A 22,427-nucleotide genomic window follows, 5' to 3' on the forward strand; every position below is an offset into this window, starting at 1 on the left:
CTAAGTTTAAAGAATCTCTTGTATCAATGTCATTCTTGATTCATTGGTTGTTCCTGAACTGGATCATTTTGGGTCAACTTGACTGGGCCACAGGGTATCCAGATAGTTCACTGGAACTTTTCCCAGTGTTTCTGTGGGAGTGTTCTGGAATGATACTAACATTTAAATTAGTAAAGCTAGTTAAAGTGCCTGTTGCAATGTGGGTGAGTCTCGCCTAATCAGTCGAAGGTGTGAATGGCTCAAAAGGTCGATCTTGCCCCAGTGGCACAGAATTCAAACGAGGTCGTGGGCTGTCATTCAAGCATCCAGTCTTGAATCAAGTCAGAATCCGAGATGGTATATGCTTTGTAAATTTTGGACCTATCTGCCTCCATAACTGAGTGAGTCAATTCCTTATCTCATTCCCTCACACTGTACTCTCTCTCTCTCTCCATATGTCTATCTTCTATACCTTAATTGGATATATCTACATCTATCTACATATAAAGTGTATATATATATATAGATAAAGTGTGTGTGTATATATATAAAGTATGTATATATATAAGTATTATATATATATATATACTTGTGATATCACAAGTATTGTAAAGAAATTGGCTCAGACAATTATGGAGGTTGTATATATATTATACATACTATAGATATGCACACACATACATCTATATATACACCTATCTAGATAGATTATATGTATGTCTTGAGTATATTTGTTTTATAAATATGCATAATATATAGATCCACTTTTGCTATAAAAAAGAAATAAAAAACACTAGAGAGTTTAGGGAAATATGGCAAATTTCTCACAATGTTTGAATACGTAAGAGGAATATCTAGGAGTTTATTTTATTGGAACAGTTGCTTTTGTGCCTATTTTTGAAAGTTATAATCAGCACACTTAACGAAACAGCTCCTGCAGGTAACCTGTTCCTGTCTACTCCAAAGTTAATTTTGGGGGGAAAGAGTTCTATTCTATTAAATTCCCTGCACCGACAAGTTCCGCTCCCTGTTGAAATGACAGCTGTACTGAATTCGGGGTCATAGAGCTCTTGGTACCCTTCAGAGGTTTACCACAAATCGACATGATCAGTGTAAGGTGGCTGTGTGTATTTTTACACTCCGTATGCACGGTGCAGCGTCCTTCATCCTTCTTCTGCCTGACCACTTTGGGTCAGCCTGGCCCACGAATGATTCATCCAGAGAGTTCCAAGGGAGCCTTCCAAAAATATCTGCCATGGTTTTTTCCCTGAGTGGAACCAAAGTTGATATCAGCATGCAAATGTCTTGCCTGGATATGTGGATCTTCTGCCTCTTTTTAAAGTAGCTGCCTAGCTAGAGGTGGAAACAGAGGCGGAGAAGATAGAGGACCTCAGAGATATAGGGGGCTATCCCCCGAGGGTTCCATTTCCCTGGGGAACACGGACATCATGAGAATGGATTGACGCTCTCGCGTGCGGGGCAGAACCTCAACTTCTAGAAGGCCGAGTTATTCTTCCATTTGAAAATGAATGGCACAAGTCAGAAAGTCCACTTAGGCACAGTGATCTCACCCAAAGACGGTCATTTATTGACCTCTTGCTGTTGACTCTCATGTCAATCAACTAGCATTAAGCACCAGACCTGTTACTACCAGATGAGGTTCTTGGACAGGGTGAAGAGAAAGCTTTCTTTTGGGAACTTGGGGAGACTGAATAATAAATCTGCAGAGGGAGCCAAAAATCAGAAACCCGTGGCTTTTGGGTACTGCTGAGTGCTGAATTCCCATTTCCCTATGAAGAATGATCCAATCCTACGTATTTGCTTCTCCATGCAGGCTGAGCTGCGAACCACAGGACTCTTGAGACCTGGGAGACAAACGCTCCTTTTTTGGGGGTACCAGGAATTGACGCCAGGGGCCCTCAATCACTGATCCGCAGCTTCAGCCTTTTTAATTATTTGATTTAGAAACAGGATCTCAACTGAGTTGCTTAGGGCCTCGCTAAGTTTTGAGGCTGGTTTTGAACTCGAGATCCTCCTGCCTCAGCCTCCCAGATTCTGGGATGATAGGCGTGGGCACCACCATGTCGGGCAAGTGCTCCTTCTGTCCACCTCAGAGGTCCCCAACTTTTTCTGCATGGGCTTCATAGCAAAAATTGGGGGCATCAGGACAGATGGTCTCTGTCACCAACGTTCACCTCTGCCACTTAGTTCAAAAGTCTCTACACACAATTCCTACCCAACACACAGTGGGCATGCTTGTGTTTCCCTCAAGCTCGATTTAGGGGCAGTAAAGTTTGAATTTCATCTACTCATCGTATGCCAGGGTCCCTGTGTCGAAGCTACAGTTCCAGAACATAAGAACAACCACAGGCAATTTGGGTGATATGTAAATGAACGGGTGTGGCCACATGCCAATCAAACTTTATCAAAACCGGCTGGAGCCCAGGTTTGGACAACGGTTTGCTGACTTCTGGTTTAGTAAGTTTCCCAAGACCTTATGGACCTAGAAATCAGTGGAGTATTGTATCATACGGGTGGACCTCTAGAGGAAATTTGGCATTTTTTTTTTTTAACATTCCAAGAAGTATTTTTCATCTGTAATTTATAAAGAAAAGATGGTTGCATCAAAAGCGACCTTTCAGGCAGCAATTACGCAACGGGGAGGGTGGGGGAGAAAGCCCCCCAGTGATTTCTGTCCCTTCCATTCTTTCCAAAGTGGAATCACAGCCCCCCGCCTCACAGAGGTGACGTGTGTCTGTCAGTATCGTCAGTAACTGGGAGGGAGCGTAGTGAGAGCAATTGCTTGTGATGATTTCATTTCTCCTCTGATATTTAAACTTGGCGCAGTAAAACTTGCTTCATGTAACAAGAGACTTCCTTCAATGTGACAAGGCAGAGCAGTGTTAAATTTCAAATCAAATCCTAAGAAAACACAGCCTTACGGAGGTGGGATCCTCACATGCTAGTCGAGGGCAAATAGAACCGAGATGAAGGACATTCGGGCTGTAGCAGCAAACCTGTCTCATGGAGCGAAATTGGGGAAATGGTCTCCCTGGCAGGGACCTGAGCTCTCCCCGGGGTGCTCAGCATGGTCCTGGACCCCACCTTCCTGGAGGTGGGGATGCTAAGTCGCTCTTCTAACAATGGAGAGCTGTCTGAGCATGAGGGTGTTTCTCCTGCGTGCACCTGTCTGTCTTCAGTGCCCGACTCGCTGGAGGCAGGGCTGGCTGGGTTTGCTGCTCTTGTATTTCAAGGAGGTGCAGAGTGAGGCTTGCCTGCTGCTATCGTAAAACAGCCCCGCCACGCATTTGCTCCCGTGGGTTGCTGAACCAACAGAAATCAAGCCAGCTAGCGAGGCAGCCTTGTGCACGGATGCGCTGCGTGGCAGGTGGCAGGCATCTGACACCAGCCCGGTGGCTGGCGGCCCCGGCAGGACCTTCCAAGGAGAAGCCTGGGCTTCCTGTCGTTTTCATTTTGCATTTTCCCAATCAGCAACCCGGAGAGTTTAAATCGCCCGTGAGTGTCCCGCTTCTTCGTTCTCTGCGTGGCCGTCACCGGGTTGATGGGACACTAGAATTGTGCATGAAGCCGAATGGTGGAATTGGAAATGTGGGGAGAAGCTTCCAGAGATCAATTTCCTTGTCTAATTAAAAAAAATCTTAAAACCAGTGAGTTCTTTGAATGACCTCAGAGGTGCCGTGCACCAGGTGACCTGAAGGTATGAGATGTATTTGGTTCTTTTCAGTGACTTCCTCTCTCTATTGCTAGATCAACGTGAAATGGAGACCAAACCATGCGGACACCACCAGGTGTTCCAAAAACATGAAATGAAGGAACTAAAGAGTGAATTTATTTATTTATTCTAATAAAAGTGCCTTTTATTTCCTTTTATTTTTTTCTTTTTGCTGCCAAAAAAAAAATGAATGAATGTGCTATTGGAATATTGCAGGAAGACTCCTCTAATCTCTGGGAAATAATCAGTGAATACGGGATTTAACGAGGCACTTTCTAAGTACATTTTGTTTCATTTCTAAAATGCTCCTCGGAGGGGTTAGTCCAACTGGAAAAGACTATGGTTGTTTTAGCTACACTAATGTTTGGATACATAAGAGCTCTTATTTAAATTTTTTTTTAAATTCTGAAGGCAGGGGAAGGGGTGTGGGGCAGGAAGGACAGTGGAGTGAACAGACATGATGACTCATGTGCATGTGTGACTGCATGACCCATGCGATCCTGCAACATGTGCAATCAGAAAAATGAGAGGTGACCCTCCATTTATGTCTGATCTGTCAAAATGCATCCATGCCTTCTGCTACCATGTGCAACTCTTTAGGATGAATTATAAAATTTTTAAAAATAAAAAAGTCAAATGCCTGGTTCAGTGTCTATAGCCTCGACAAAGGCAGTTACAACACTAGTCTTCTATTTCGCGTTACTTGATCGGGTTCGTTTGGGACAAAAGAAACCACAGGCCTCTACTGTCTTTTCACCAGGCTAAGCCATCAGCGTTCTTGATCAGATGAAGCACATTTAAGTCAAGGTCACCAAGTAGACATGCGGGAATCTCACATCACTAGTTATTCATTACTTTTAAATAATTTATTTTAAAAAATGTTCATATAGCTCTTGTAAAATTTAAGCGTGGCACCTGCTCATTATACAGAAATTGGAAGATTGCATCAAAAAGGGAAAAAGTGCAGGAGGTTTAAAACATCACTCAGAAATTATCTCCGTCACCTCTGCTGTGTTCTCTTGCTATTCTGCTCATGGGAGAGTGTTTTATATGCATAGCCTAAAAGTTCTTCCTGTTATCAAGTGAATATTTTACAAATACTCCCCATATTGGGTGAGCATGCTGGAAGGTAAAGCTATCACATTCAGCCAGCTGTGGTGCACACCTGTAATCCCAGTGGTTCAGGAGGCTGAGACAGGAGGATTGGGACTTAGAGGCCAGCCTCAGCAACTCAGCAAGACTGTAAGCAACCTCGTGAGACCCTGTCTCAAAATAAAAAATAAAAAAGGGTTGGGAAGGTGGCTCAGCTGTTATGCATCCCTGGGTTCAATCCCTGGTACCAAAAAACAAACAAAACAAAACAAAACAAAAAATCAGAAAATAGAAAAATATGAAGAAAGAAATAAAAATAACCATTTAATGCCATCCAACCCAGATAAACACCATTAACAGGTTCATGGGCTTTCCTCTTTTTCAAGTTCATGTCTAGGGTAAGGATACTTTCAACACTGAATACCAGTCTTTCTTCCTTAATGTTTTTTTTGGTGAATATTTTCTTAAATTTTTTTTTTATTTCAAAAACTTAACATTTAGTGAGTATGTATTATCTTATCATATAGATAGCATGAAACTGATTTAGCCCCACTAAGATTTCTGTTATCTGTTTCACTTCTGTAATTGTATAATTTTGCATAATGGTTTGATGGAACGAGGCTAATGATGTATGAGTGATTCTCCATGTTTCTTTCATTTCTAGAAGTAGAACTACTGGCATATAGACATTTCTAAGGTACCCAAAACATGTTAAATTGCTGTACAAGTTTTGGATCCATGACACTAAAACCAATTATAATGAATTGCAATGATGATGTATGCCACATTTTTCTTTTTTAAAAAAATTATTTTATTTGTTCTAATTAGTTGTACATGACTGTAGGTGTGATTACACATTTTGATAGATAAATGGAGTGTCATCTCTCATATTTCTGATTGTACATGTTGCAGGATCACATGGGTCATGCAGTCATACGTGTACATGAGGTCATCATGTCTGTTTCCTCCACTATTCTTCCTACCCCACACCCCTTCCCTCCCTTCACTCCCCTCTACCTAAAGTACCTCTATTCTTCCCTATCCCCCCACCTTATTATGAATTAGCATCACCATATCAGAGAAAACATTCTGCCTTTGAGTTTTGGGGATTGGTTTATTTCACTTAGCATGGTGTTCTCCAGCTCCATCCATTTACCTGCAAAGGCCATAATTTTAATTCTTCTTTATGGCTGAGTAATATTCCATCATATATATAGACCACATTTTCTTTATCCATCCATCTGTTGAAGGGCAGCTAGGTTGGTTCCATAGTTTAGCTATTGTGAGTTGAGCTGCTATAAACATGGATGTGGCTGTGTCACTGTAGTGTGCTGATTTTAAGTCCTTTGGGTATAAACTGAGAAGTGGAATAGCTGGGTCAAATGGTGAGTCCATTCCAAGTTTTCTGAGGAATCTCCATACTGCTTTCCAGAGTGACTGCACCAATTTACATCTTTCTTTACTTACATCTTGTCTCAAATTAAGAAGTTAAAAGGGCTGGGGATGTGGCTCAGTGGTAAAGTCCCCCTGGGTTCAATATATATATGTGCAAATGAATAAGCATTTGCCACATCCCCAAAGGGATGGGAACAAATTGAGATGAAGACAAGTCAGGCTTAGAAAGCTCCCACAGAGGAATAATGAGGAACACGAGAGAAAAATTTGAAACCGCCTGGTAGCCACACTCCATCCAAAGGCAAGCAGTGTCCGCCCTGCGAACTCCATTCTCGACAGCTTCCAAGTGTTTTCCAGCATGAGACACCAGCTCTTCCCTTGGTAGCATCCAGATGGGACATTAAATTCACATTTGACAAGATTTCTTAAATTTGAAAAACGTGATAATAGTGTTGTGACCTGTAAATAAAACCAAATATGCATGTAGGGCGTTTTAACCAATCAGAATGAACTAAAAAAAAAAAAAAAGTTAAATATGCCAAACGTTGGAAAGAATGGAAACACCTTTCACACTTTGCCGGTGGGAATATAAATTGTGACAAAATGTATTGGACATTATGAATTAGGGCTGCAAACATTCATATGGTAGAAGACAGTGATTCTATTCCTAGGTAGCTGCACCGGAGAAATTAGCACAAATGTCCACCCAGAGTCATGGAGGAAGATTTTTGTAGGAGCTTTGTTCAGCTTAGGGAAGTCCCTGGACATCCATAATTAAGTAATGGAGTTGTTTAATAGTCTTAAAATGGAAAGTTATGTAACAATAAGAAGCAACTCCTTCCTGAAAGATTATAAATGGATGTTACCAACACCATGTTGAGCAAAAGAATCTACCCAAGGGCTTTATGATTCATGCAATATGCATTCCAAGAATAGGAAGAATCTGTGAGAGCAATTAAAATGGTGCTTAGGTTTGAAGGGATTTTGATTGGAAAGGAAATAAAAGGGAAAATTTGGATGGTGAGCAAAATGTTTAAGATCGCAATCTTGGATTTTGTTAGGAGAATATATTCACAAAAAATGAATCAGGCCATACTCTGAGAGCTTTCCTCTAAGATATGCCATAATATGCACTTGATGTATGTTACAACCCATTCTTTTCAGTTGAGTGCTTTCTTGCAAAAACACTCCTCGCTTCTCCATTTCCGAATTGGAAATGTAAATCTGCTCGTGTATCTAACTGTCCTCTTCCGTTTCCACTGACAGGGATAAGTCAGGATTTCTACAGGACTCTAGGAAAGGAATGGGTTTGCTTTCCCCAAGCCATTCAAGAGCTGGAGGCTAAGGCAATTGCTACTTTGTGTTTGCAGAAAGCAGCTCATATCCATGCATGCTGCAACCTCAGGTTCTTTTTATAGGCTTTTCTCTGGTGCAGTGGTCGCTAGGAACTTACAGGATCGGGGGTGGTTACAGAATTCCCTGGGGTTTCCTTTTCCTAATGAACACACTCCTTCATTGTAATGAATCGACCTTTGAACACTAATGTAAATCTTATGGCTGGCTGTTTTATTAATTACAAGGACTTGCTCACTGGGGTTGTTATTTCACCCCAAGCCAGGACCACCAGCAATTAATCTTTTTCTAATTCCTGACACCATGGTTTACAATTATTGATTCCTTTCTGAAAGCCAATTAGATATTTTGGTCTTTTATAAACTGACACAAAGCTGCAGGTCCCTTAAATGATTTTAGTGTCAGAAGAAAACAGCCCCTTAGCAACCCGTCCAGGTTTGGTCTGTATTGCTTAGATTCATTAACACACAAGAGTGGCGTTAATTATTCAAGCCTAGAACATCCTTTATGAGGAAAATGAGGAGCCCCACATTCCATTCGCCCAACTCTTAGTATTCTCAGTTGGCGATTGACAAGGGCGATGCTTCCTTCCTTTTAAATCAGAGCCCACGGGTACAGGCTCAGTGTGAGCCACCTTAACACGACCTCTATCCCATTGACGTTCAACTTTCAGGACCAGGGACAGCAGGGGACACAACCAGGAACCTTTGCGCGCAAACGGTTAATACTCTGCCACAAAGTGGTAGGTGCCCCTGCTGCACAGCCAACCCAGCAAAATATGATCATGTGTTTCATGATGCTGGAAGGTATTTATTTTGTATTTTCCACTTCTCAATTATTTGCTCTTTCTCGTGAGCAACAGAAAAACAGCAGCTTCCAGTTGGGCAATCGCTGACCAGTCTTGCCTCGGAGGACCCAGTCTTGCATAGGAGGATAAAAACAGAGCGATGGCAAGATGCGCTGAGCGCTCTTGAACTCTCAACTCCCTTCCGTCTCTGCTGGGTGGCGGCTAACCCTCCCACTCACCTCTCAGACCACCGGGAGCTGCACTTGACATCCTGATGGATGGACCCTGTGCCTCTCTGCCCTTTGGCTTGGTGTCCTGGTGGATTTTTCTTTTTGCCTGTGGTGGTAGTTCTAGTACTTCCAACTTTGAGAAACAAAAGTTCTCTGATCGGCTGCCAGGAACCCTCCTACTGAAACATCAAAGTGGGAAGTTCAATTCATTTTTATTTTTTATTTTTTTGGCATAGCTGCCAGAATACTGGGTCCTGAGTTCCAGTAGGTAGACACTGTGTCATTGAGTATATCGTCCCCACTATGTGAAGATTTAGAGGAATACATTCTGTAAAAAATGACTTTGGCTTCACGATTCTTTTCTTCAGAGGCTTAAAACATATTTCAGTTGTGCCAATGAATACATCTTCATCTTTACTAAAAGTCATGGCTTCTGCATGATGAAAACATATAGCATGAATATTCACAAAGTTTTATCATACCCAATGCTTTTGAATTCATTCTGCCAAAGGTTTTGCCAACGCCAGCCCAACTAAGCATCAGGGTGACCGTTGACCTTCATATTCTTCAATCTAATTCACAAGTCTTAATCCTGACTTTATCCATTCTATTTTTAAAATTTAATTTAATTTTTAAAAAATTTTTACAGACTGCATTTTGATTCACGGTACACAAATGGGGTACATCTTTTCGTTTCTATGGTTGCGCATGATGTAGATTCACACAATTCCTATAATGGTACATGTACACAAGGTCATGATGTCTGCTCATTCCACCATCTTTCATACCCCCACCCTCTTCCCTGTCTCATTTCCCTCTACATAGTCTAAAGTTCCTCCATTCTTCTCTCATCCCCACCTCCACCCCCATTATGTATCATCTTCCACTTATCAGGGAAAACATTCAGACTTTGGTTTTTTGAGCTTATGATATTCTCCAATTCCATCCATTTACCTGCAAATGCCATAATTTTATTCTTCTTTATGGCTGACTAATATGCCATTGTGTATATATACCACAGTTTCTTTATCCATTAAAACCATCCTATGATTTCATCTCACTCCAATTAGAATGACTATTATCAAGAACACAAGCAATAATGGGTGTTGGCGTGGATGTGGGGGAAAAGGCACCCTCATACGATGCTGTGGAGTTGCAAATTGGTGCAGCCATTCTGGAAATTGTGGAGATTCCTCAGAAAGCTTGAAATGGACCCACCATATGACCCAGCTATCTCACTCCTCAGTTTATACCCAAAGGACTTAAAATCAGCCCACTACAGTGACACAACCACATCAGTGTTTATAGCAGCTCAACTCACAATAGCTAAACTATGGAACCAACCTAGGTGCCCTTCAACAGATGAATGGGTAAAGAAAATATGTGCTCTATTAATGTGATTTCCATGGATGTACACGTATGTCCAAGAAAAGAGATTGCTCATTTTCTGACTTCTGCTCTAAGTTTTTTTTTTTTTTTCCAGTCTTCTCAGTTTTTCCCCTTTTCTCTACCATGTTTTAAATCTTGGGCTGTTCTTGGAATGGTTTCCTTCTTCTTCCACATTCATGAGAATTTGATGGTCTCACCTCATCTCACATCTGTGTATTAACAAGATGAAGTCCTTCCCCCAACTAGACCTCTGAATGGAGACTCAGAATTCCAATTCTGATCTCAACCTTTCTAGCTGAATGTCAACAGGCAGACCTTGGTTCAAGTGCCAGAATAGACTCTAGCTTTTATTTTCTTGGATGTTCTCATCTTAATTTTAGAATCACTTGGCTAATTCCTACAAGAAAAAGAAAAATGGGTCCCTCTGGTTTTTTTTGGATAATGTTGAGTCTATGGGACATTTTGCAGAGAATTAATATCATTAAAATATTGAGCCTTAACCATCTATTAAAACAATAGTAATCCAATTAACTTATGCCTCTGCTCATCTCTCTCAGAAATATTCAGTCATTCTCACTATACAGGTGTTAGTCTACTTTTCTTAACATTATCCTAACGTGTGTGTGTGTGTGTGTGTGTGTGTGTGTGTGTGGTTCAAGATTACGTAAATGATTTAGTTTTTAAAGTGTCATTTCCTGGTTGCTTGCTACTAACACACACAATATGGAAGATTTTTTTCTTTCCACGTTTCTTTATCGGTGCATTAAAGGTCTACATACTGATAGGATTTGTTGTTACATATTCATGCATGCACACAGCATAATAATATAATGTGGCCAATATCATTCCCCGCACCTACCCCTCCCTCCCTGTCCCCCAACCCTGGGTCCCTTTCCTCTACTGATCTCCCTTTGATTTGGGTGAGGTCTAACTTAACCTTCTTTTGCGTCTCCAGCTTCCACAGATGAGAGAAAACATATAACCCTTGACCTTTTGAGTTAGACTTATTTCACTTAAAATGATAATCTCCAGTTCCATCCATTTTCCTGCAAACGACATAATTTCATTCTACTTTGTGGCTGAATGAAACTCCATTGTGCGTGCCTACCATATTTTCTCCATCCATTCATCCATTGATGGACACCTAGGCTGGTTCCATAGTTTGGCTGTTGTGATTTGTGCTATTATACACACAGGTACGCATGGACCACTATAAGATGACTTCAATTATTCAAGATAAATACAGAAATGTGGTACAGCTGGGTCATATGGTGGTTCCATACCTAGTCCTTTGAGGAACCGCCATTTTGATTTAATATGGAAGATTTGTGCCTGTTGACTTTGTATGCTAGTACCTTGCTAAAATAAGTGTTGTAGCATTTCATAGATTTCTTAGGCTTTTTCATGAAAATGTATACCATTTGACCTCCGTCTTTCTGCTTCTAAGACTTTTACTTCTTTCTCTTGCTTTAGGATGTCCCACACCATGTGGCTTAGAAGTGACCAGACTCCATAGCCTTATTTGATTCCCAATCCTTGGGAAGAATTGTAATAGTTCATGATTAAATTGAGCGGTGTATTTTCTTTATCACATTGGGAATTTCTTTTTCTTGCTTCTTCCATAATGAATTCTTTTTATGTGTAACTTCTCACAATTTTAAGTGTACCTACCTGAAGACCCGGATGCTTAAGACAAGTATGTCTTAGAATATTGTCTTATGTCTTATGTGTCTAACATTATTACAGAAAAAAAGGATACATTTTATAGTAATGGATTGTTCCTTCATCTGTCATTCTCTTGAGACAGAAACAATGCACACAGCTGATTTTAATCTCAATGGGCCAAAATGAATCCTGTGCGGTCTCCTGAAATATTTTGCCTGCTCATCTCTGTCTGCTTTAGAAAGATCAATGCATTTGGTTTTCAACCAATGTCCATCATAATAAATAACAGTTCAAAATGTACTTTCTACTGTTGGATAGGAAGACTTGTGATTTAGGACATGAGTAGTTTGCAGTCCATGATCCAGGGAAAGGAACAAAATTTCTTTTCTCTCATTCGTGAAGGCCAGCCATGTGGATTCCAGGTGAAACAAAGTGATTCTTTGAGGATTCCCGTGACTTCAGCTGGCTGGGTCTCTACAAAGAACCTTCAAGCGGGAGAAATGCAAGTTCTCTTGCCTTCTATTTAACTAGAATAGCAGTCATTTTCTATCTTCTCTTGACTCATAAGCAAGCTAGAACATGCTAACTAAAGAAAAAAAAAAAACTTAAAAAAACAACTTCAAGAAAAATGTGAATGACTTAAAAGCTACAGATAAGGCAAGACCAACCCTTGGCGCGTGGTGATTTCTCAGGTCCACGCCTGAGACGCATGGTAAGAAGTGTCATTTGCTTTGAGTGCCGACCCAACTCTGCTGTTTATGCTAATCATAAGCAGGGCGAAATGAATTGAAGCTAAATCTCTACCTAAATCTAAAAATCTAATTTTATTCAATAGTCTCAAATCCTTTCCATCTCAATACCTGCCTGAACATCATTTCTGAATACTTAAATTCCCTGGATTTGCTGATGGATGCTTTGATTTCCACTTCTCTCTGATGACGAGCATCGTCCTTAATTAATGGCATGACCCCGAGGGAGACGGACCTAGGAAGGAGAGCTTCAATTTTCTGCTAATGGGTGTCTAGGAGAGGAAGGTGCTTGGTCTTGCAGTGTGGTTTCAGATACAGGGAAGAGCGAGCCGCAAACAGTAACGGACGGGTCAGGCTGCAGTGAGAAGCTCAAGGCACCAGGACACCTTAGGTCGTTCTTGGAGGCTTGCGTCCCTGGCTCAGCTGAGAGAGTCAGGCATTTAGCATCCACGTTGTCTCAACTCTCTGGATAGAGTTACCAGCGTCCCCAAAACCCTTCTCTTCTCTAACTCTCCATCTGTCAACGTGAACCGGCACTCCCAGCCTGGATATTTCCGCGGGTGTGAGGACAGGGCTACAGACGTGATTTGCAGGATTAGCAATCTGCAGACTGTCCGTGTGATTCCTGAGAATGTCAATCTAACCGGTTACGGCTGAAGGGCTGCAGAGCCTTGGAAACACTAATTTTAAAACAAGCTTCCCTTTTATACGAACATCCTGGTGAATGCTCCCAGTTTCTCATGCTTCTGGTTAAACATGATGTAGAATCCCACCGGCCATATAATTATATATGTGGGTAATAAAGTGTGTTTCGCTCTACTATCCTTCCCACCCCCACACCTCTTCCCCTTCCTTCACTCCCCTCTACTTGATCTAAAGTAACTCTATTCTTCCCTAGCGCCCCCTCCCACATTGTGAATTATCATCTGCATATCAGAGAGAACATTGAGCCTTTGGTTTTTTGGGACTGACTTATGTCATTTAGCATGATATTCTCCAACTCCATCCATTTACCTAAAACTGCCATAATTTTATTCTTCTTTATGGCTGAGTAATATTCCATTGTGTATAGATAGCACATTTTCTTTATCCATGCATCTCTTGAAGGGCACCTAGGTTGGTTCCATAGTCTAGCTATTGGGAGTTGAGCTGCAATAAACGTTGATGTGGCTGCACCACTGTAATATGCTGATTTCAAGTCCTTTGGATATAAACTGGGAAGTAAGATACCTGGGTCAAATGGTGGTTCCATTCCTAGTTGATTTCTAAGAGTTGAGCGTTTTCAGTAGCTTTAATCTGGCAAGTCTTGAGTAGTGTCAAGGGATCTAATTTTTTAAAAAAACAACCTAAGGTTATGATGTGTTGTTCAAATACATTTGACTAGACTCACCAAAATAAGGACTGAGCTAAATTTAAATTGCTCCATCATCAGGGGAGTAACTGTAATTAAGGTTGCATGTGAAATGTGCTATTATACGGTCCTCAGCATAGGCACTTATTAAAGTCCAGCAACAAGTAAAGATGCTTGCAGAAACAGAAAATGGAATGCAAAGTGTCTACTTTGCATATGGTCAAGCAGTGGATTAATTGCTGCCTCACATTTTGACAATATTCTTACTCTCTTTCCAATTAGAGCATGTTCAGACTGGCCGTTGGCCATCAGAAGCCTGGTCAGCTCCCCACTGCTTAACTCTGAGAAGGGAGCCTTAGACCGAGTACTTCGAGCTTTGCATTGGAAAGGGGTGAATGTATCCCGCATTTATTCCTTCTCTCTGCACTTAATAGCAGCAAGAGAATAAAAACGGTAAAGAGAATAGTGGAATGTGTTGGAACACACATCAAAAAAATTCTGCAAGGGGGTCATGTCTGGAGAGATCGTGTAGCTGGTGAATGGCACACGACCCTTCCTTGGTATCTGGGGGATGCATACAGATCCCCACCCCCGTAAAAACATATTTGGACTAAATCAAAATGAAAACCATCTTTATTTAAAAAGAAAGTAGCAAATAAAAATCCAGACTGGCAATATATATTTGCAACATATACAAGTGACTCTATTTGTATCTAAAGTACATAAAGAATTGCTACACATCAATATTTAACAAGAAAACAACCAACCTTTCCATTTAAAAGTGGCCGGAAGATACAGACAGATTTGTAGAAAAGTCTGAGCTTGATTCATAGTTATTGAAATTGTGACTTTAAATGATCATGCACTGTCACATAAGATTTTTGAAGCTAGGCAGAAAATAAAGGAAGGAAGGGGGGAGAGAGCGCTGCTTGGGAAATAGACGTGATGACCTCATGTGTGTGTCTGACTGCGTGACCCATGTGATCCTGTAACATGGACAATCAGAAAAATGACAGATGACACTCCATTTATGTCTGATCTGTCAAAATGTATAAATGCCTTCTACTGTCATGTGCAACTCATTAGAACAAACAAAAAATTCATTCAAAAAAAGATGCTTGTAAGTTAGAGAATGGCGTGCTCCATCTCTCTGCCTCTTTATCCCTAAGGAGACTTGGCAGGGTGAGATAATATGTTTATTAGAGTTATTTCTGATGGAGCGTATCAATAGGCGCATTCGCCAGATACCCTGTAATTTGAATCTACCTCCAAATGATGGTTTTTCTGTGAACATAAAGACAGGCTTGCAAATGACTATCTTCAAGCTCCGTCGTGTCGTGCTATTTCCATAAAAATCAACATTGTATGTTGACAAAAGATTTCTCCTCAGGTCCTGGGGGTTTTTCCTTTGCTCGCGGAGCTCTGGAATAGAATATTGCCCATCTCACCACGTAAAATATTTAGAATGAGCTGGCAAACATTCCTTCCCCAACTCGCCGCGATTCTTGCCTGCAGGGCGTTGGAATGGAATATCTTTTTCTTCTGCGGATCATTATTACTTGGAAGGAGAGGTACTGTGCACTCTGAATTATGTCTCTCAATAAGCTGTGGGCAGAGAGCTTTGTCTCTCCTGGATGGTTTCTGTCATCCAGACTAACAACATATCTATCAAGGACTGTCTGCCAGGCTCCCCGGCCATGACCTAGAAATCACAGGCGGAATTTGGAAGTTCTGGGCGTGAGAGCCCCACGAAAATCATACGAAATATAGGCAGAAAAATCTAGCCCACTTTGCTCTCTTATGAGCCTCGTTTTAAATTCTTATCCACCAGGGCAAACCAAACAGATTTTCCCGAAGAAGCAAAGGAATAGTATTATTTTAAGGAAAGCTGTTTAGTCCGTCTTAGCAGTCCGGGTAGATGGAGGACAGTCCTTCCTTTCTCTGTGTGATGACCTCAGCGTCCATAAGCTGTTATTTTAGGGCGCGTCCCTGCGGCCTGACCACATTCTGGCTGCCGCGGATGTTTGTTTATGAGTCTCACTGGGAAGGTGTTTGTGAAGACTGGCCAGGTTCAGGCACAACCAGATGTACCACGTGTCCCCAGGCTCCGGACGGGATCACGCTGCAGTTGCCGTGGTTGACGAGATGGCTGAACGCCCCCTGGGTATTGAAGGGACACCGGAGGCGGGTGGCAGACGGAAACTGGGAGCGGGAGTGCAGGTCCGCCCGGGTCGCTGGATGCAAGCCACGTTGGGAAGCAAGTCTTTGGTCCAGTCTTCACAGGGGAAGGAAGATTCCCGGGAGTCAAGCAACCTTCCCTCTCCAGGAGGAGACCACGACCCGGGGCGTTACCACTCTCGTCTCTGTAGCTAAGGTTTCAGCTTCCCGAGCTTTGACTTCCGCCTTAGGAGAAGAACTTCATCAGTTTGGGTTCTCTGAACACTAGGTGTTACCTTAGAATGCTATCTATCTATCTATCTATCTATCTATCTATCTATCCATCCATCCATCTATCCATCTATCTAGCTATCATCTGTTATGTATGTGTGTATCTATCTATGTATCAATAAATCTATCCATCCATCTGTTCTTCCAACCATCCATCTGATTGCCTGTTGAATCAATCAATCTATCATCTATCTATCTATCTATCCATCCATACTTCTCATCTATCATCTCTATCTGCCCATCCATCCATCCTACATATCTACCTATCCATTTATCCATGTCATCTGTCATCTTTCTTTCTTTCTTTCTTTCTTTCTTTCTTTCTTTCTTTCTTTCTTTCTTTCTTTCTTTCCTTCTTTCTATTCATCCATCCATCCACCCATATTAGGTATCAATTCATCCATACTATGTATCTATCCATCTATCTTATCTAATCTTTACATCCATCTCATCTAATCTATCTATCCATCCATTAGTCCATTCATCCATCTGTCCATCTGTTCTTCCAATCATCCATCTAATTGTGTATTGAATCTATCTATCTATCTATCTATCTATCTATCTATCTATCTATCTATCTATCTATCCCTCCAACCACCTACTCACCTAGTGAATCCATCCATCCATCTATCCATCCATCTATCCATCTATCCATCCATCTAGCCATCCATGTTTTCTTCCATCATCCATCTAATTGTGTGTTGAATCTATCATCTATCTATCTATCATCTATCTATCTATCTATCTATCTATCTATCTATCTATCTAATCCATCTACCCCCATCCATCTACCCATCCCTCCAGCCATCCACTCATCTAGTGAATCCATCCCTCCATCCATCCATCCATCCATGTTTTCTTCCAATCATCCATCTAATTGTGTATTGAATCTATCTATCTATCTATCTATCTATCTATCTATCTATTCCATCTACCCCCATCCATCTACCCATCCCTCCAGCAATCCACTCATCTAGTGAATCCATCCCTCCATCCATCCATCCATCCCTCCATTCATCCATCCATCCATCCATCCATCCCTCCATTCATCCATCCATCCATCCATCCATCCATCCATCCATCCCTCCATTCATCCATCCATCCATCCATCCATCCATCCATCCATCCATCCATCCATGTTTTCTTCCATTCATTCATCTAATTGTGTATTGAATCTATCTATCTATCTATCTATCTATCTATCTATCTATCTATCTACCTACCTACCTACCTATCTATCTAATCCATCTACCCCTCCATGCATCTACCCATCCCTCCAGCCACCCGCTCATCTAGTGAATCCACCCCTCCATCCTTCCTGAACCCACCCACGCGCTCACCCATCCACTGCTCGCTCTGCAGCTCTAACGTAACACCTCAGATCGGTATCTTTGCTAATTTGACAAATAATGTTGTTACCAAGTCTCTTGTAAAATATCAGCTCCCCTAACCTGAAATATTCATTCCAGCCTCAGAGAGATAGTGGATGCTTCATGCTGTCCCTCCCATCCGTTCCTGTCATCAGTTAAAACCCTTTAAAGGGATGAACATTTAATGCTGGTTCTAGTTGAAGGTTAACAACCACGGTGTACACTTTGGAGTCTAGCAGCTAAGTATTAGATGACGTCTGCACTTGGTGTTCAAAAGCAGGATTGACCACCAACGGTGGCTTCCGGCAAGTCCCGTCAGCTCCCGACAGTTCTGTCTGGCTTGAAGAACTTTCAGGAAAACAGACCAACTACGGGAACCATCCGATCATTATTTTTGATGAAAATATTCCAATTAACACTTTCACACAGATGATGCACAAGATATTCTGCACATGACTTTCAAGTTTTGATGGAAACAGAACAGAAAGGAGAAACCCCCTTGAGGTTCAGAAACTCTTTTTTGTTTGTTCGTTTGTTTTTGTTTTATTTTGCTTTGATTTTTGGTACCAGGGACTGAACCCAGAGGTGACTAACCTTGGAGCTACATCCCCAGTCTTTTTAATTTATTGAGACAGGGTCTTGCTAAGTTGCTTGGGGCCTTACTAAGTTGCTGAGCTTGGCCTTGAACTTGCAATCCTCCTGCTCTGACCTCCGGAGCCACTGGGATTACAGTTGGGCACCATCGTGTCTGACTTGTTCAGAAACTATTTTTTATAATTTAAAAAATTTTACCAGGTGCCACGGTATACCTCCTGTAATCCTAGTGACTCAGGGATCCCAGAATAAAAATTAAGAAGGGCTTGAGATGTAGCTCAGTAGTAAAGTGCCCCTGGGTTCAGTCTCCAATACCACAAGTGTATTAATTAAAAGATGCTAATTGTGGTAAAATATTCATAACCTAAAATTTGCCCTCTTAATTGTTTCTAAATGTCCAGTTCAGTGGTTTTCAGTGCATTCAAACATTTTTGTGCCATCAATCTCTAGAATTTTTATCTTGGCAAAATGAAATTCTATTACAGACACTGTCTTTTATCCCTGCCCTGAAAACCCCCATCCTCTTTTCTGTTTCTATGAATTTGACTACTCTGAGTACTTTGTAAAATTGTGATCATGTAGTAATTATCCTTTTTGGGACTAGTTCATTTTGTTTAGCATAATGAATGTCCTCAGGGTAGATCAGTGGAATATTATATAGCCTTTAAAAGGAAGGAAATTTAAACAATTAAAAAGGAAGGAAATTTAGATACATACTGCTGGGTTCATTTCCTTCCTTTTTTAAGGTTATGTAATATTCCATGGAATGCACACACTATATTTTGTTTATCTGTTCATCTCTTGATGGATACTAGAGTGGTTTATATTTCTTGGTCTTTGTGAATATTGCTACTATGAACATAAAAGTCAATACATCTCTTCACAACCCTGCTTTTGATTTTCTTGGATAAATACTCAGAAGTGGGATTCTTAGATAGTATGATGATCCTACCATTAACTTTTTTAAAAAAAATTTATTTCTTCCAATTAGTTGTGCATGACAATAGAATGCACTGGTGTATTTTGATAGATCAGACATAGGCGGAGGGCCACCCATCTCTCATTTTTCTGATTGTACATGTTGCAGGATCACATGGTCATGCAGTCACACATGCACATGAGTCATCATGTCTGTTCACTCTACTATCAGTTTTTAGAGGATGCTTCACAATATTTTCATGTCGTGGGACCATTTTACATTCTCACCCATCATTGAGAAGCGTTCGCATTGCTGATGGTCATTATTTCCTGGGTTTTTTTTTAAAAGACCTTGGGTTTTAAAAGTCAATATTGGCTTTTAAAATAGTAGCAGTCCTTACAGATTCGAGAAATCTTGTGGTTTTGATTTGCATCTCTCTAGTGAAGAGTCATGTCGAGCAGATATCCACGTGCTCGTTGGTCATTCTTATCTCATCCTCGGAGGAATGACTGGTGCCTTTGTGCATTTTTAGTGAGACTGTTTTGTTCAAGTTCAGACCTTCATCCATTCTGACTGCTGTCTCTGGTTAGGTTTGCAATAGTTTTTTCTCTCCGTCGATTGCGTCCTTCCATGCACAGAAGTTTTTACTTTTGATATAGTGAAATTTATTTAACTTTGACTTTGGTTGCCTATCAGAAAGTATTTTTAGGACATCAGGAAATATTCTGATGTGTCATCTGATGTGTCATCAGAAGCCAAGTGACCTAATGACGCAATGTCATCCTGACACCCCGATTTGATTTCGTGAGATATCAGGCTTCTTCCTGCGGGTGGGTCGTTCTGCGGGTGGCTCCGTGACCTCAGACTGGATTCAGAAGACACCCAATGAATTTGCTTCTCGCATTTTCTTAGCCCAGGGCTAAACGTGTGGGGTTGGTCCAGCTCAGGAAAAGTTAACCCTGTTGGACTGGATTCCGCAGCGAGATCTGAGACGCGTGTGCTCTCGACTTGATTTCACGATGCCCGGGCTCAGCGTAGACACGGGAGTAATTCAGCCACGAGTGAAATTCTCACAGTGAGCAAGAAGGCAAAGCCAGCCTCCCGTCGCAGCATCGGAGCGGCAGACGCGCTCAAGGCAACGATGTTTAAAGTGAGTGTCACGCTCGGAGCAGATCGCAGGCCCGAGGAGCTATTTGGAAGCGCTCCAGGTGAAATCGACGATCGAGCCAGGATTGTCATTCAAAGGCTCTAAATGAGAATACTCAAGTGTCATTTAGGCAAGTGGCTCTTTGGGTGCTTGGTCGGAATCCAAATGGCTGTTTTTGCCTCTGCGCCTGAAGCCTGGGTTTGTCCCCAAGGTGTCTGGCGTTTCCTGCGGAAATCCCTGTGCCTGAGCTGCAGTTGCTCTGCTGCAGGAGCTTAGGAGACAGGCCGGCTGAGGCACCCGGGTCGTCTCTGGGTAACAGGAATAACGAGCTGTCAGAGATCAGACGCCATTCAGTTCCCGACAGTCGCCCACGACCTTTCCCTCCGCGGGGAGCCTCTGAATTGCACGTTGTCATGGGAAGAGGCGGTGAACTCGGCAGAGCTGCCGAAGCCAGCCACTCCCCTGACGAGCTCGCGGGCCGTGCCTGCCGAGGCCCAAGGAGCCAGCATCCCGAGCGGCGGGCGCTGGGGCAGAAGGATCCAGAGGAAGCTCTCTGTGGTCCTGTTCGACTCTGAATCTGGTGGTGGGGGGGCACGGGGAGGATGAAAGGGACAATTTAGGATGGGGTAGAAGTCAGACCTTACGGCAGCAGTTCTGACAGGTCTCTCTCAGGTCGACTAAAAGCCTGTTACTGAAAAAGGCATCTGTTTGTAAAGGGCTCCAACATGTTTGGTGGGGAGGGATTGGCGGCCATTGAATTTATTTTATTTATTTTTTATTTTTTACAGACTGCATTTTGAGTCCTTGTACACAAATGGGGTACATCATTTCATTTCTACGGTTGTGCAAGATGCAGATTCACACCATTCGTGCGATACGTCTGTCTCATTCCACCATCTTTCATACCCTACTCCCTCTCATTTCTTTCTACGTAATCTAAAGCTCCTCCATTCTTCTTTCACTCCCCACCACCCACCCCCATTATATATCATCATCCACTTATCAAGGAAAACATTCAGCCTTTGGTTTTTTGGGATTGACTGATTTCACTTTACATGATATTGTCCAATTCCATCCATTTATCTACAAATGCCATAATATTATTCTTCTTTATGGCTGAATAATATTCCATTGTGTATACATACCACAGCTTATTTATCCAATTAACTGGTAAGCCCCAAGCGGAATCTCATTGTGTATTTTTATTGGAAAGTGTATACAGATGTTGGAAGGTAGTATTAATCTGCTGGAGCATCATACAAACCTAGTATCTGTGCCTTGAATTTGGAGTCCTATGCCAAAATTTGAAAGACATGCACCAGAAACTAACTTCAGGCAAAGGGACAAAACTCGGCAAAGTGTTTTTCCTCGAAAACCCAAAGAAAGATGGGAAATACTCAGTAAGCACCTGTTCACTGATCAGGCAGAAATTCCATCAAGATCTAGACTCTAGGGATTCATGCAAGACAAGTCTTGTTTTGTTCCAGTGGCCATTTTTAGTCGCTTTAGCCAGAAGGTGGTTCAGGAATACCAAAGAACTGTTTTCTAGATGTTCACGACTCTTTGGAGAAATTGCCTTACATAATGCTCAGCCTTCGTGCCTATGAATTTTTAATCAGCGGAGTACCATCAGCGGAAAACGGGATTGTTTCCAAAGACTAAGTGCTGCTTTCCAATTGCAACCGTTCCTAGAGAGATCCAAGTGTTGGGTTCACAGCAAAGGGAGGCCACCTTGCTCGCACACGACGAGAAGGCAAGAGTTTTGATTTTTAAAAGCGACTGAATTTAATCCGCAGGCATGCAGAGACCTAACCCATGACTCCCTGGTGATTTATATGCAGGTCCAGGGTAGCAGGGTGTCTCCCATTCGCTGGGAAATGGCCTATACTACATCTTACACAACCGGGTCTATTTCATGCCTGGAGGAGATTCGGAAAGTGAGGTCATTTAAAAATTTCAGCGGATGGCTCCGTCCTCTCTAAATTTAGTCGTTTACCGGGGTTTCTCCACGGCCCTCAGAATCTATGATGGGTTCCTCTCTATGGGCAATTCCATAAAAGCAGCACTTTGGCTGACACAAAATAAATCTACCAGAAACAATATTCTGCGCCAAACCAGGAGAGGCCCGGGCAGGGGCCATCTGCAGAGCTGCGGGCTGGGCGGGCGGTGTGTTCAACGCCACGGTCACGCGGATCCTAAATCTAGACCTGTGCCTGATTGGGAGTC

This window comes from Sciurus carolinensis, chromosome X (genome assembly GCF_902686445.1).
Source record: "Sciurus carolinensis chromosome X, mSciCar1.2, whole genome shotgun sequence".
NCBI classification, from domain to species: Eukaryota; Metazoa; Chordata; class Mammalia; order Rodentia; family Sciuridae; genus Sciurus; species Sciurus carolinensis.